The sequence below is a fragment of the Sander lucioperca genome, chromosome 17 (genome assembly GCF_008315115.2).
Source record: "Sander lucioperca isolate FBNREF2018 chromosome 17, SLUC_FBN_1.2, whole genome shotgun sequence".
Lineage (NCBI taxonomy): Eukaryota > Metazoa > Chordata > Actinopteri > Perciformes > Percidae > Sander > Sander lucioperca.
In genome coordinates this window covers 30,037,763-30,051,124 of record NC_050189.1, presented here as the reverse complement: position 1 = coordinate 30,051,124, position 13,362 = coordinate 30,037,763, and the positions used below count along the sequence as shown (strand labels likewise).

Sequence of the window (13,362 nt, the reverse complement as noted above, 5' to 3'; positions counted from 1 at the left end):
TTTAACAAGGTTTTACTCTCCAACAGATTTGTTGTCAAGATGTACATGATTCCTTAAAAAAAAAAAAAATCATCTCTTAACACGTGATGATGTTTTGAATATGCTGACAGTTTTGAACAATACAGGAGAATAATAATTCCCTTTACATAAATAAAGACATTTGCACCGTAAATTGATGCAGACAAATTTACCAGAATGCACGAAATGAAGCGAAATAAGCACTCAGAAAAAGTCCCCCCCCCACCCCCACCCTAATATTGAAATAATTACGTGATTACGAACAAACGGATTGAGATACAGTACAGTTGCACAACGCTCCACACACATTTGCAAATAGTTTTGCTACAATAATGGCCTCATACCGGCGCCATCTCACTCACTCCCTCTTCCTCTCCTTCTAGCTCTCCCTTGTTACTTGAACTGATCATCCTGGGCATTTTTTTTTGCATCTTCAGTAGAGGTGCAACGATGAATCGATTAATCGATTACTTGTCAACTATTAAATTAATCGGCAACTATTTTGATAATCGATTAAATGTTTGAGTCATTTTTTTTTTTTTTTTTAATAAGATTTCTCTGATTCCAGCTTGTTAAATGTGAATATCTTCTAGTTTCCTCTCTCCTCTGTGACAGTAAACTGAATATCTTTGAGTTTTGGACAAAACAAGACATTTGAGGACGTCCTCTTAGGCTTTGGGAAACACTGATCCACATTTTTCACCATGTTTTGACATTTTTATAGATCAAACAACTAATTGATTAATCGAGAAAATAATCGACAGATTAATCGACCTTGAAAATAATCGTCAGTTGCAGCCCTAATCTTCAGCGTAGAGAATTGAGATTTTTTTTTTTTTGTTTTGTTTTTTTTGCAACTTGTGTGTAATACAGTATCTGCTGCCTACACCCAACTCCGCCGCTCACTCACCCGAGCAGCTTCTGTGGCACAGCAGTCTTCAGTGGTGTTGTTTGTTGTGACATCTGTCATAGTCACCAGTCAGATGCATACACAGTAGAGGGAATTATTTCCACCGGATATTATGACCGGAGAGATTTAAATATGTGGGACTTTAAACGAAAACCAACAGTAATTACAGGATTACGGAGTATTAGTAGGAGTGCACTCGAGGCGAGTTTTGGTCTTAAATATTCAAATCTCTAACTGCTGATGGCGCAAATTTGGCCACTGATTTAATATCATTTGAACATTTTGTCCTTTTTTTTTTAAGATTATTTTTTGGGGCTTTTCCACCTTAAATTTATAGGACAGCTAGGTGAGAAAGGAGAGAGAGAGAGAGGGGGAAGACATGCAGGAAATCATCACAGGTCGGACTCGAACCCTCGACCTCTGCGTCGAGGCATAAACCTCCAAGTACATGTGCGCCTGCTCTACCCACTGAGCCAACCCGGCCACATTTTATCTTTATTTTTATTATCATTATAATTCAGTGGGTTTCACATTCCATCTTGTGTCATGCATTCTATGTAGTCTATGTTCATCTTATTTTATCTTGTTTTGCTGTCAGCTGTCTTTTTTTTCCCCATTAATGCTATTCTATGCCTGTTTTTTAGTTTAAATTGATTATGGTATCTAATTTTTATTTTTATTTTTACATTGATTCCCTGTTTTATGCACATTTTATGCCGTGTAATCACCTATTTGTAAAGCACTGTGTGCTGCATTTTTGTATTGAATAGGGCTACACAGTTGAAGTTTTTTTGTATAAACCAAAACCAGTATAACCTTTTATATTGCATTTATTTTTTTTTATTTTGCATTGTAGCCTACTGGTGTTAGCCAATATTTTATGCATTTGCTTTTTGATGTACAGTATGTCATGCATGTTCTCATTTTCCATCAAGTTGTAGCCTTTTGCAGGAGCAGCTCAGCGGATAGGAAGGATGAATGGGACCAAATTGAATATGACAATAATGACCGTAACGCCTTGCTATAAGACATTATATGTTCAGTGGCAGCCACGGGAGCAAACTGCCTCTTACAGTAAACATAATGATACTATAGACCTAATCATTTTTCATGGTTTAAGCTACATAATCAGCAGTGGTGTGTGTCGTCTTTAGTGATATACCACCGCTGATAACCGAGCACACACGATATGAAAAGAGCCTAAAAATAATCCCACAAGGTCACTATGCTGTCATCACTGAGGAGCCTACAACACGTTTTTTTTGCAAACATTATGTAACACAATTGGAGATTAACATCAAACAATAGCATAAACCCCGATACGTCACAATGTACCCAACGGGCCTACTAAGCACCACGGAACACCGCACGCGCTCCATAGCCCATATAGAGATGCTTGTATGCTGGTAATTTTCCTTCACGCGACCTATAGGACAGCACCGAGCCATCCGTTATCTAACCGGCAGCACTGCTTTTTTTTTTTCCAGCCGTCTGCTCTGCGGGTCTTACCGCGGGTGATGTCCGGCCGAGGTGTCCTTGGTGTCGGTGGTCGGAGGAGACGGGATGGCAGACGAGACGACGGTATCACGGCTGATGCACGAGCTGCACGGTTCCGGTGATGAATGAAAGACAGGCAACCCGGCTCGCTCGGTGATACACTGAAGACTCGACACGACCCACAAGCCCCTCCTCTCCCAGTTCCCTACGTCAAGCCTCCGTACTGGACTCACTGGAGCGGCTCAGCATGACCGCAGCCCTCCCCCTCTCCGCTATCGGGGTGTGTGTGTGTGTGTGTGTGTGTGTGTGTGTGTGTGTGTGTGTGTGTGTGTGTGTGTGTGTGTCAGTATCAAAAGGAACGTGCAGAGACTTCCAAGGAGCACAAGCAATTGGGTAGCACACCACCTTTTTTTCGGTACCTTTGCGTTCAAGTGTGTATTTAAGTGGATAATAATGGCATCAGAACTACAAAAACTAAAGAACTGAAAGGATAAAACACTTAGAGCCTGCTATAAATAACATCCTGTTTAAAACGTCATTATGAATTCAAACCATACCGAAATGGCAGGGGCGTAGCACAAAATTCTGGGGCCTGTAGAAAGGCATTCTCTATGGGCCCCTCCCCGCATCCACAGCTATTCATTCTAGCATATTTTTGGGCCCTCCTCACATGAGGGCCCTGGGTAGGCTACTCAGTCCCATTTCCACCCCCACTCCGACACCCCTGCGAAATGGCCCTTGTTCCACCTGAATTACAAAACCGTATTTATTTGCTGTGTTTTTAGAACCTCCGAAGCAGTTGATTCTGATGTTCATAAGGTTAAAAGATATGGAATTTGGGATGTTACTCTCAAATGATTTGTTAGCTAGATTTGACGGAGAGCAATTTGTCTAAGCTTCTTCACGCAGTGCCACAGGGATCTATTCTTGGCACACTGCTTTGTTTGTTTTCAATGTCAATGGCTTGCCTGGCTAAAAAACGTTTTTCTAAGGTTCTTTCAGTAGCGCCGAGATCGAAAAGTGGCTGATGGTATGCCGCTGTACCACCGGTGGCATACCATCAACCACTTTACGATCTCAGTGTCACTCGGTTATTTGCTGATGATACAAATCTAGCTACAGGTGAAGATTTTCTATATACATAACCCATCCATGCAGAATGGAGATTCTCTTCCCTCAGTAGTTCAAATACAAAGGATAAGAACTCAGCGAATTATAAAGCACAGTGAAAAAACAGATCTATATTCGATAGAAAAGATGAAAAGAGATGGAATCATGTGCAACACTGATGGAGCATCCACGTGTCGCCGGACGCCACAATCTTCTGAACATAGTCATACTGAGATATACAGAGAGAGTTTCGTGGAGCTGATAGTCTTAATTAGCTTTGTATCAACTCATTTGGCAACGGCTTGAATGTAACGGACGTTCATTAATATAAAATAGTTACGCACTAAAGCTTTAATCAATCGAACAACATTTAGTTATAACACTGCTTTAGGATTGCATCTGAAGGCAGATGTCATGTTTCCAATTAGGAAGTGAGGGATAACAAAGAAACGGCAGCTTACTGTATGTTAATACTTTTCTTAAATATAAGAACATTATTGTAGCAAAACTATTTGCAAATGTGTGTGGAGCGTTGCGCAACTGTACTGTATCTCAATCCGTTTGTTCGTAATCACGTAATTATTTCAATATTAGGGAGGGGGGGGGACTTTTTTTGAGTGCTTATTTCGCTTCATTTCGTGCATTCTGGTAAATCTGTCTGCATCAATTTACGGTGCAAATTTCTCTATTTATGTAAAGGGAATTATTATTCTCCTGTATTCTTCAAAACTGTCAGCATATTCAAAACATCATCACGTGTTAAGTATATACAGTATGACAGCAGGTATAAAATCATCTAAAAAAAACAAGACAGCAATGCACAGTACCTTCCTCTCCAATCCCACTGAGCTTGAACTAACAGTACTAACAGAGGGAGATACAGTATGTCCCCATCTATGCAATCAATGCCTCTGTACAGGTCCAAACTGCTGATAGGACCACAGTCACATTGATTTAAAAAAGTAATTTAGTTCATTTGTGCTCTCCCAATTGCCATCTGGCTTTGACCTCCTGGGTCATAAACAGTATTTCCAAAACTCACTGACATTATTCCCTTCTTTATTTCTATATGATCCCTTTCTTTTCTATGCTTTGTTGCATATTATTTATTGTGGACATTATAGTATGACCGAATTGAACCGCAGTTAGCCTATATGGTATGTGTCTTAACCTGTAGCCCACAGGACACCCCATTTTCCAACTTCTTACATGTGCATCAATATCTGACATGATTTTATATATAGAGAGTTATTTTTCAAAAGCTCTCCAAAGGGAACGAAAGAGTGCCTCCTTTCTATTAAAAACAATACTGTCTGTTATTACGACGTCCTCTCTGGCTTCTAGTGTCACAACTTTCCCCCAAATCTGAAGCTGCTATTGTGTACGAACACATACAATGAATGAATGAATGAATAAATGAATAATAGAATGATTGAATGAAGACACCACAAATTCCTCCAGATGCAGCATGCGTATACCCTTTTCAAACAATACACAGAGCAGCTTTCACAAAAAAAAGGCTCATTGTCAGCAACACAATTCACAAATCACTGACAAAAACGTTTCAAACGGAAGAAATCAATTCCAATCTTGCCTTTTGAGACAAAGTTAACTTAAGCGCGTCCAAATCGACCAATCAGTCCAATTGTTGGTCATCTGTACGCCAGCGTATTTCAGGGTTTTGTTCATTTCATGGAAAATTGACATTCCTAAATCATCATAGAATGTACGGTACAAAAGAAAATGGGAGTCATGCTCCACTTTTCCCAAATTACACAGCTCACTGTGTTTTTTAATGATATATTTATTTTGGAATCTGCCAACCTCAATGGCCGGATAAGGAATACCAGTTCCTAAGTGAGCAACTAAAGATGTTTCTCTTCATGTGATCCATGGTCAAAACTTTTTTTTAACATGCACACAAGTCCTTGATTTTGGCTTTGACAAGAAGACATTTTCAAACTTCGTCAACAATTCATTGGAATCTATTCTAAGTGAGTCCTTATCAAGCACACTGCACTCTGTTTAGTCTTTGCAGACTAAATGTCTCTATTTGCCAAAAACACAGACTGGACTTGAGAATTAAATGTATTAAATATATAAGCTGCATAGTTCACTTGGCAACTTTGGAGTCACTGACAAGAGTGTAAAAAGACAGCCACTATTCATCTGTGCTCTGTTGTCCTCTACTGTTACAAGTGAGAACTGCAGTTGGGAGTGTAAAAGCATCACATCTCTGCTGATGTTACTATATTATTATGTTATTGCCCTGAAATAAAGTCTGTTCTGCTCACATCCCATCAACATTTCCCCCAAAAACATTAACCCTTGTGTTGTCCTTCCAGGTCAAAACCAACACTTTTTTGTCACATACCGTTTTTGTCGCTTGAAACACTTTTTTACTGCCACCAGTACCGTATCTACAGTCATGTGAAAAAATTAGGACACCCATGCTAAAGTTGACTAAAAAGAGGAATAAAAAAATCATCGTTTGGAAATTGATCTTAATGCCTTAATTAAAAAAAATAGGAAAAATCCAATCTTTAAGGACACCAATTTTCTTTGTGAATGAATAATGTATCGTAAATAAATAAATGTTCTTCCTTAAAATACAGGGGGCATAAGTCAGTACACGCCTATGTTAAATTCCCATAGAGGCAGGCAGATTTTTCATTTTTAAAGGCCAGTTATTTTATGGATCCAGGATACTATGCATCCTGATAAAGTTCCCTTGGCCGTTGGAATTAAAATAGCCCCACATCATCATATACCCTTCACCATACCTAGAGATTAGCATGGGGTACTTTCCATAAAATCATCTCTCAATGCAAATCAAACCAGCTATTAGGCTAACTGAAATAAAACCATTTAATCGTCTAATCGTAATCGTTAATACAAAATCGAGATGAAAGTAGTATGTAAGTGTGTAAATGTATGACAAATTCTGCATCCATATACACATATAATGCACTAGAATACTAAAATTATATATGTGCACATGAGCACGGATTTACACAATAATGAATAAACATAAAATATGAATAAATACATTTATAAAAAAGAAATAAAAATATACAAAATAATAATTTTAAAAAATTCAAAAAAAGGGGGCACAGCCACAGTAACAATCAAGTCAGTTCATCACTCCCTCCATCACTTTGTGTACTTTCATTTTCCAGAAAATTATAAAAAAAAAACTCTCCAGATACTCCAAAACCTATCGATCCTGTTTTTTGTGAAATAACTTATCTTTTCCAGTGCCAAATAGGAAATCACTCCGTTTAACCATTCAGAAATACCACAGACAGATGGTTTTTTCCATGACCTAGCAATGCACCTTTTAGCCTCCAATTGTCTATTTCTTGATTGTTTTAAATTAAATATACATAGAACCTACATGCAACACTGACTAAACTGTTGCTTAAAACAGATCCATAACATGGATGCATTAGGTTATTCCTTAAATAGGAATATGGCAACCCATTTGAAAACTACCTTTCCCTGCACTCTTTGCAAGGTCCCAATTTGACAACCAGCCAATCCCCGCCATGACAGTCTGGCACGTGACGTTGAGTAGGTTCCTGCTGTGGTTTAAGGGAAACATATCGACATTCGGCCACGGGAGAATCGCACTTTGCGGGTAAGTTAAGACATTTGGCCACAATGAGGCCACCCGAGTCCATATTATGTGTTCTTCGGAAGGGTTTGCCGGAGGTTTCTGTGCACTGTGGGTCAGAAATAGCTTGAATTTCGGATGGAACAAGCTGTCGCACCGTCCAAGGGCCTTCGCTATTTCCTGGTGCTGGTCTCCACAGCTGTGTCTATTGGAATGGCCAAGTTGGAAAAGTTCAGTTTAGGATGTTTTGGTGGAGCTTTGTTCTTCTCCACTCCGCTTGTAACTGCTCTGTGTGCTCAAATGTAGCCATGAGAGCTACCCGGTTCTGACGCCGACTGCATTCTTGATAGTGAAAAAAGACTGAATGCCACCCTTTGGCTGTGTATTCATAGCTTGGAGCTGGGTGTCAACACACCGCAAACTGCTCCTTTGCTGTCAGGGTTTGTTAGTCCGTGGATAATGCTAGCTAACGGTACTACCCCTGAATTACACTGTAGGCTACCACACGAATTTTAACTGCGTTTAATACAAACCAATGTATTGAACTTCAACTCCTCGCTCGTTATTTCGCGACATTATCATGTCATCTCGTTGTGCTCATAAATTAAAACCAAGGGTTTGCAGATATAGTCAGTGTTGTCGAAGTGAAAGTGTTTCTGCATTGTTGTGTGATTTATAGTCGCCCAGCTACTGGTGGACAGGTCACCAGGTGAGAAGCAGCTCCGGTGCTCCAGTTGGTTGTGGGATTAACAGCCTTGTGCGCTTGTTCCAATGTAATTGAATGGGGGGGAAATATGCCTGTAAATATACATATTAATGAACGGTCATAGCCCTTGAAGGTGTTTAGCTACTGTTTGAAGCCTGTCAGTGTGACCATGTGCAGACTCAGCTGCTGGCTCGGCTTACTGCACCAGGTCAATGCATCAGCATTGCTAATATTATTGACAGCATGCTGTCCTAATGTCAGTAGTCGTGATTTTGTTGAGCAGTAGCTGGGCTTCTTCATAGTGAGGGAATAGTAGGGCTGCACGAAAAGAGGAAAGTATCTAATTGGGATTATTTTGACGGATATTGGGATTGTGATATGATTCACGATATTGGAGGGAATTGTCATTATAGTATAATTTTCATTGAAATATATTATTATTATTATTATTATTATTATTATAGTGTGATTTTTGCCAGGATCTGTATCAAACAAAGATTCTTCTTTGCCAGGATCTGTATCAAACAAAGATTCAAACAAAGATTCTTCTCTTCTTCTTTAGTCTGTAGGATAGGATTTGGAGGCTGGGAAGTCTTTGCAGTTCGACACATATTTTGCCTTTAACAGATATTGCGGCCCTCCTGCGATGGCATGTTTTGGTTAAAAGTATGCCGATTTAATTGTAAATATACATTCAGCAGAGCATGCTTCCATCACATCTACAGATAATTTGGCAGCATCCACGGTTAGCAACAGTCTGACGAATGCACAAGTTGAAAAAGTGGTGGCCATCCGGGCAAACTGACACAGAGCCATCTTTAGAGGGTAACTACTGTTTTTTTTTTTTTTAACCTGGGCCCTATTTTCCTATGTTTTTAGTGTCTAAGTGACTGATGGGAACAACAATCTTTGACATTGGTCCAGGATAAACGAAACAAAGCGAAACAAGCTACAATGAAAGTTAATATGGCTCTAAAACAGAGACCTGAACACAGGGTGAAAAGAGGAGCTGCAGCAACGTGCAGTACAACAAAAATATGGTGTGTTTTGAAAATTAAACTATGTAAACCTATTCTGGTACAACCTCAAAAATACAATTATGGACCTGAAAATGAGCATAATATGGCCACTTTAAAGAGTAAGATCCTTTTTTTAAATATAAAAACATCCGCGAAATTGCGTTCGCTAAACCCACCAGACTCCATGTAAATATACAATAATTCTAGCATCATAAAACACATTTCATTCAAAGTCGACAGAAACAAAATAAAACTATGAAAAGCCCTTTTTAGGTCATCTTTCCACTTTTCCAACCATCAAAACTCTAGTTTTGGTTGAAATAAACACATTCTTTAGCGATTTACATGTGAAAATATGTTTGCTCTACACACGCTAAAAGTATTGTTTTTTTAAATGGAATCTGGTGGGTTTAGCTCTAGCGACCTCAGAGCTGTAGGGATCCTTTCCATAATGTTGTCAGACACTTAGAATAATAATCTGAGCCTGTCATTGGCAAAAGGAGCACTTTCGGTGGACCAAACTGACGCGAACATTTGCCCCATAAGGTTACGTTGCAGCCCGGTCTGTGTCTGCCGGTTACAGCGGTCACTCTTAATACTGGGCCATTTTCAAAGATTGTTGTTCCCATCAGTCGTAAGTGACACAAAAACATAGGAAAATAGGGTCCAGGTTGAAAACAACGGTAGTTACCCTTTAACAAGCTTGGATAGTAAAGATGAGGCATAGAGGCAGGCCATAGAGAGCATATAAAGGCCTGAGAGGAAAATATTTTTTTTTGGAGAGAAGTTTTGAGTTTTTCACGTCTGTTGGAAGGGTTTACAAATTAAGCCTGCATATGACATGCTAAATGCAGCCTGAGTAAATAACGCTCTTTCCATTTTATTCCCACTATTTCAATCCCATGGAAAGTTTCCATCTTGAACATTCTGTGAATTTTGCAACCCCAATTGATGTCAGCCAGACATGTATTATTGCAGCTACCTGTGCTCTCCACGGAGCAGCTGTTCATTCAGAAACTGGATACACTCACCTGTGTTCACTGAAATACTGTTCCCTGTCTGGGTTTAGCCCAGAGATGGGACAACATAAAATATACCTTTTTAGCAAGCATCTAGAGAAAGATGGCTGACAGCCAACATTAATTCTGCACTCATCCCTACAACAGTGCAATGAACTTAAACTTATGTCAACGCTAACGTGATAATAAAAACAAACATAATGTCGGTACACTGATCTACATGTGGTTTGTTCCAGATATTCTGTTGCCCCCCCCCATCCTTCTTTTTCTTCCAGTAACCACCAATGTTGCGAGAGAAACAGTAATGATCTCATTTATTATTTTTTATTTATCTGTCTCTCTCTCTTCCTTTAGCAGCCCCCTCACTCTGATATCTCTCCATTAGTGCATGTATAGGTATACTGAGCATGTGTGTGTAATTCAGGCCTGTGTGTAATGTGTGTAATAACAACAGAGTGAAAACATTGTAATTTCCCCTTGCGGGATTAATAAAGTATAAATTATTATTAATTATTGGTAATCTGACTTGATAGTCTCGCTGTTTCACTCCCTGCCCGGCTGTCCGAACAGCCCGTGTCTCGCGTGAAATAGACCTGGGGCGTATCTTTAGCGGAGCGGATAGCCACTTCCCGCTCGCTTCTGGGACGCGCCGTGGTGTGGCTGGTGGGATATCAAGCATTGACTTGACTGGGAGCAATTGCTCGCGGGGGGTCGCCGTGCCTCTGCAACGCAGCGCAGACGCGCCTGGTGGAAAATAGGGGTTGGACTCTGCCCAGTAGGGCTGGACCGGAATATTCGACTATTCAGATATCCTTTAGTTGGGTAGGTAATACTGTAATAAATAGAGCCCGACCGATTTATCGCCGAGCCAATATTAGGCATTTTCCAAACTATCGGTATCGGCAATTATAATGGCCGATAAATGAATATTTAAAAAATAAAATAAAAAACAGATCCATGTTCTGAGTGTTGGCGTTGCATAGTTTGTCCACCAGAGGGCGCTCTACAACCTCCCTGTTGGCAACACTCTTTTTGTTGTTGTTGTTATTGTGTTCAAAGGACTTTAAGTTTCATATCTTAACTTTGTATGTTTATACATTTTTATTAATCAGAACTTTAATATATTTTGATGTTCCTCTGTTCTGTTGAGACAATAAAACAAGTTTGTTTTTAAACTGCATTATATTATTTTAGTGAGGACTCATAAATAACTACAAATAACTAATGTTAGGGAAATCTGTTTGTTTTGTTGCACGTTTCTGGATTTGTTTTTTAAAAATATATCGGCCGATATATCGCAATATCGGATTTTTAAATCGCCAAATATTTGTATCGAAGTAGCAGCTGCTTCGTCTTTCTGAGAATATAGTTCCTAGTATGTATACAGTATACAAATCACAACATGTAAATAGGAACATGTTGGCGTTATTTTGTCACTTATTGGGAGCAGTAGGCTAGTTGGAACCAGTTACCTTCAGGATCCGTGCTAGGCTAAGCTACCGGTGGAACCGTCGGACAGAGTTACAACACGCACGGAGATGAGAAGGGTATGTATGGACTTATCTAACTCTGGGGGATACGGTGAATGAGCTAAAGTCCCAATAAGTCGTAGTGTTCCTTTAACAGTTTTTTTAGTACAGATACATTTAGCTTGTTACCAAAAAAAGGTACAGTACTGAGGTTCGACACGCGGCCCTGAAATAACCAAAAGGCATAGGAAGCTGTGGTACGGTGGTCTGTCTCATTTCCCCCGAAACCTCGGTGTAACTCGACTATAATTAGTTCACGTAGGTTTTGAACTCTTCAAACTGCACCCTGCTGCCACAGGCCTTCACAGAATGAGGAAGCATTCATTTCTCAAGTTTCACGTGCTTATTTATTGGAAGTATTTATGCATGCATCTGCTCTCACAGTAACACAAGACCAGATTATTTGACGTTAAGAATGATGGGTAGAACTTCACTTGAAGGTATAAGAGTGACATGACACTGTGTAGCCGAATGATGTTTAAGCGTGCGCTCGGTTCATCGGGCCTCTCTCATCATTTCTGCTGTCCACCAAAGCTCAATATCCGCCCTCTGTCTATTAGTGAAACCTTATACTGTCCCCAATCACAAACCGCTGTTATAATAACAATAATATAATAGACTGGATATAAACCAACGCTCCCTTCTCTAACTATGTGACATCAACAGCGGTGGCATGTAACTAAGTACACTTACTCAAGTACTGTACTTAAGTTCAAATTTGAGGTACTTGTACTTTACTTGAGTCCTTTCTTCTCATGGCACTTTCTACTTCTACTCCCCTACGTCTCAGAGAGAAATATTGTATTTTTTACTCCACTACATTCATCTGACATCTTTAGTTACTAGTTACTTCACACATTAAGACTTTGCACACAAAACACAAGTAGTTTATAAAAGACAATGTTTCATTAGGAATTGAACTACCCAACAATATACTTTTTTGTTTGACAGAACTGTTTGATGGTTTCCAGTTTCTAAAATGTGAGGATATTTGTGCATCGAGTACTTTTTCTTTACTGTTTCACTTCCTTCTGACTTTCTCTTTGACAGTACTCCATATAACTCTCTCTCTCTGAGTCACCAACAAAAGCACATTCTCAGTTTCCCTCCCTCGTCCCTCCCTCGTCCCCTCCCTCCTAAAGCTCTCGTGGTCAGACTGGTTCTGACAGGTATCACTGGAGCTCTAAGCAGACCAGGAATAAACTCACTTTAGCATTTGAATTTAATTAATTAACTTGTTTTTAAACTGTTTTGAAATCTTGAAACTTCATTTTGATAGACCACATTTGTTAAACCTAAAAATGTGTTTTAGCATTTTCGAAGTATTGCGTTCTGTCTCTTCTGTTCGTGGGACTGAAATAATTGAAGTCGTCTCGATTGAAGAAAGGCTGTTTCTGACAGGGTGGGTTCGCACAGTATGACTGACTGCACACCCCACCTCACAGATCAGCCAGTGAAAACAGTTGTCACATATCTTCTGTGGCTCTGGGTGTTAGGTGTTTCTTAGACTGGGCTTAAGACTTCATATTTCTAAAAGAAAAGGCAGGGAGGCGAGTGTCTAATGAAAAGATGCCGTTGAGTTGCATTAATGGAAACGTCGGATCTGGTGTTTTTGGAACTTGATCCATACTGGGGACTAATGGGGTTTTCCCAATCCATAGTGGGGGAGATTGACGCACCGGGCACGGCCGTGAACAACCATGGACAGTCAAGCCGTGCTTATACAGTGCAAGTAGGCCTGTAACGATTATTACATAATTGTCTAATCCCAATCAGTGTTTCCCATACATAGGTTTTACCTGGGTGCACCGCCCAGGTAGATTGAGACCCGTCCAGGTAGATAACATCCCAATTACATTTTTTCCCAATTAACAATGGATTTTATACAGCGCACACAGACCAGCGGCCTCCAGCCCCTCCCCCTCGTGAAGTCGCGCT

At 39.9% G+C, this 13,362-nt stretch overlaps 2 protein-coding genes across 5 annotated transcripts in view; one reads left to right on the top strand and one right to left on the bottom strand.

Annotated features, from left to right (window-relative positions):
- nat16 (N-acetyltransferase 16) overlaps positions 1 to 2,687 on the bottom strand; it is a 46,415-nt gene extending 43,728 nt beyond the window's left edge. The window contains exon 1 of one of the 2 annotated variants that reach the window (XM_031290940.2): positions 2,438 to 2,687. The gene's annotated coding sequence lies outside the window, so the exon portion shown is untranslated. The remainder of the gene's footprint in view (positions 1 to 2,437) is intronic. The other variant, XM_031290932.2, reaches the window with a different exon arrangement.
- Positions 2,688 to 7,064: 4,377 nt separating this feature from the next.
- The window catches only part of mtm1 (myotubularin 1), a 41,884-nt gene continuing 35,586 nt past the window's right edge, over positions 7,065 to 13,362 (top strand). For 2 of the 3 annotated variants that reach the window (XM_031291019.2, XM_031291009.2), the window contains exon 1: positions 7,065 to 7,175. The gene's annotated coding sequence lies outside the window, so the exon portion shown is untranslated. The remainder of the gene's footprint in view (positions 7,176 to 13,362) is intronic. The other variant, XM_035993774.1, reaches the window with a different exon arrangement.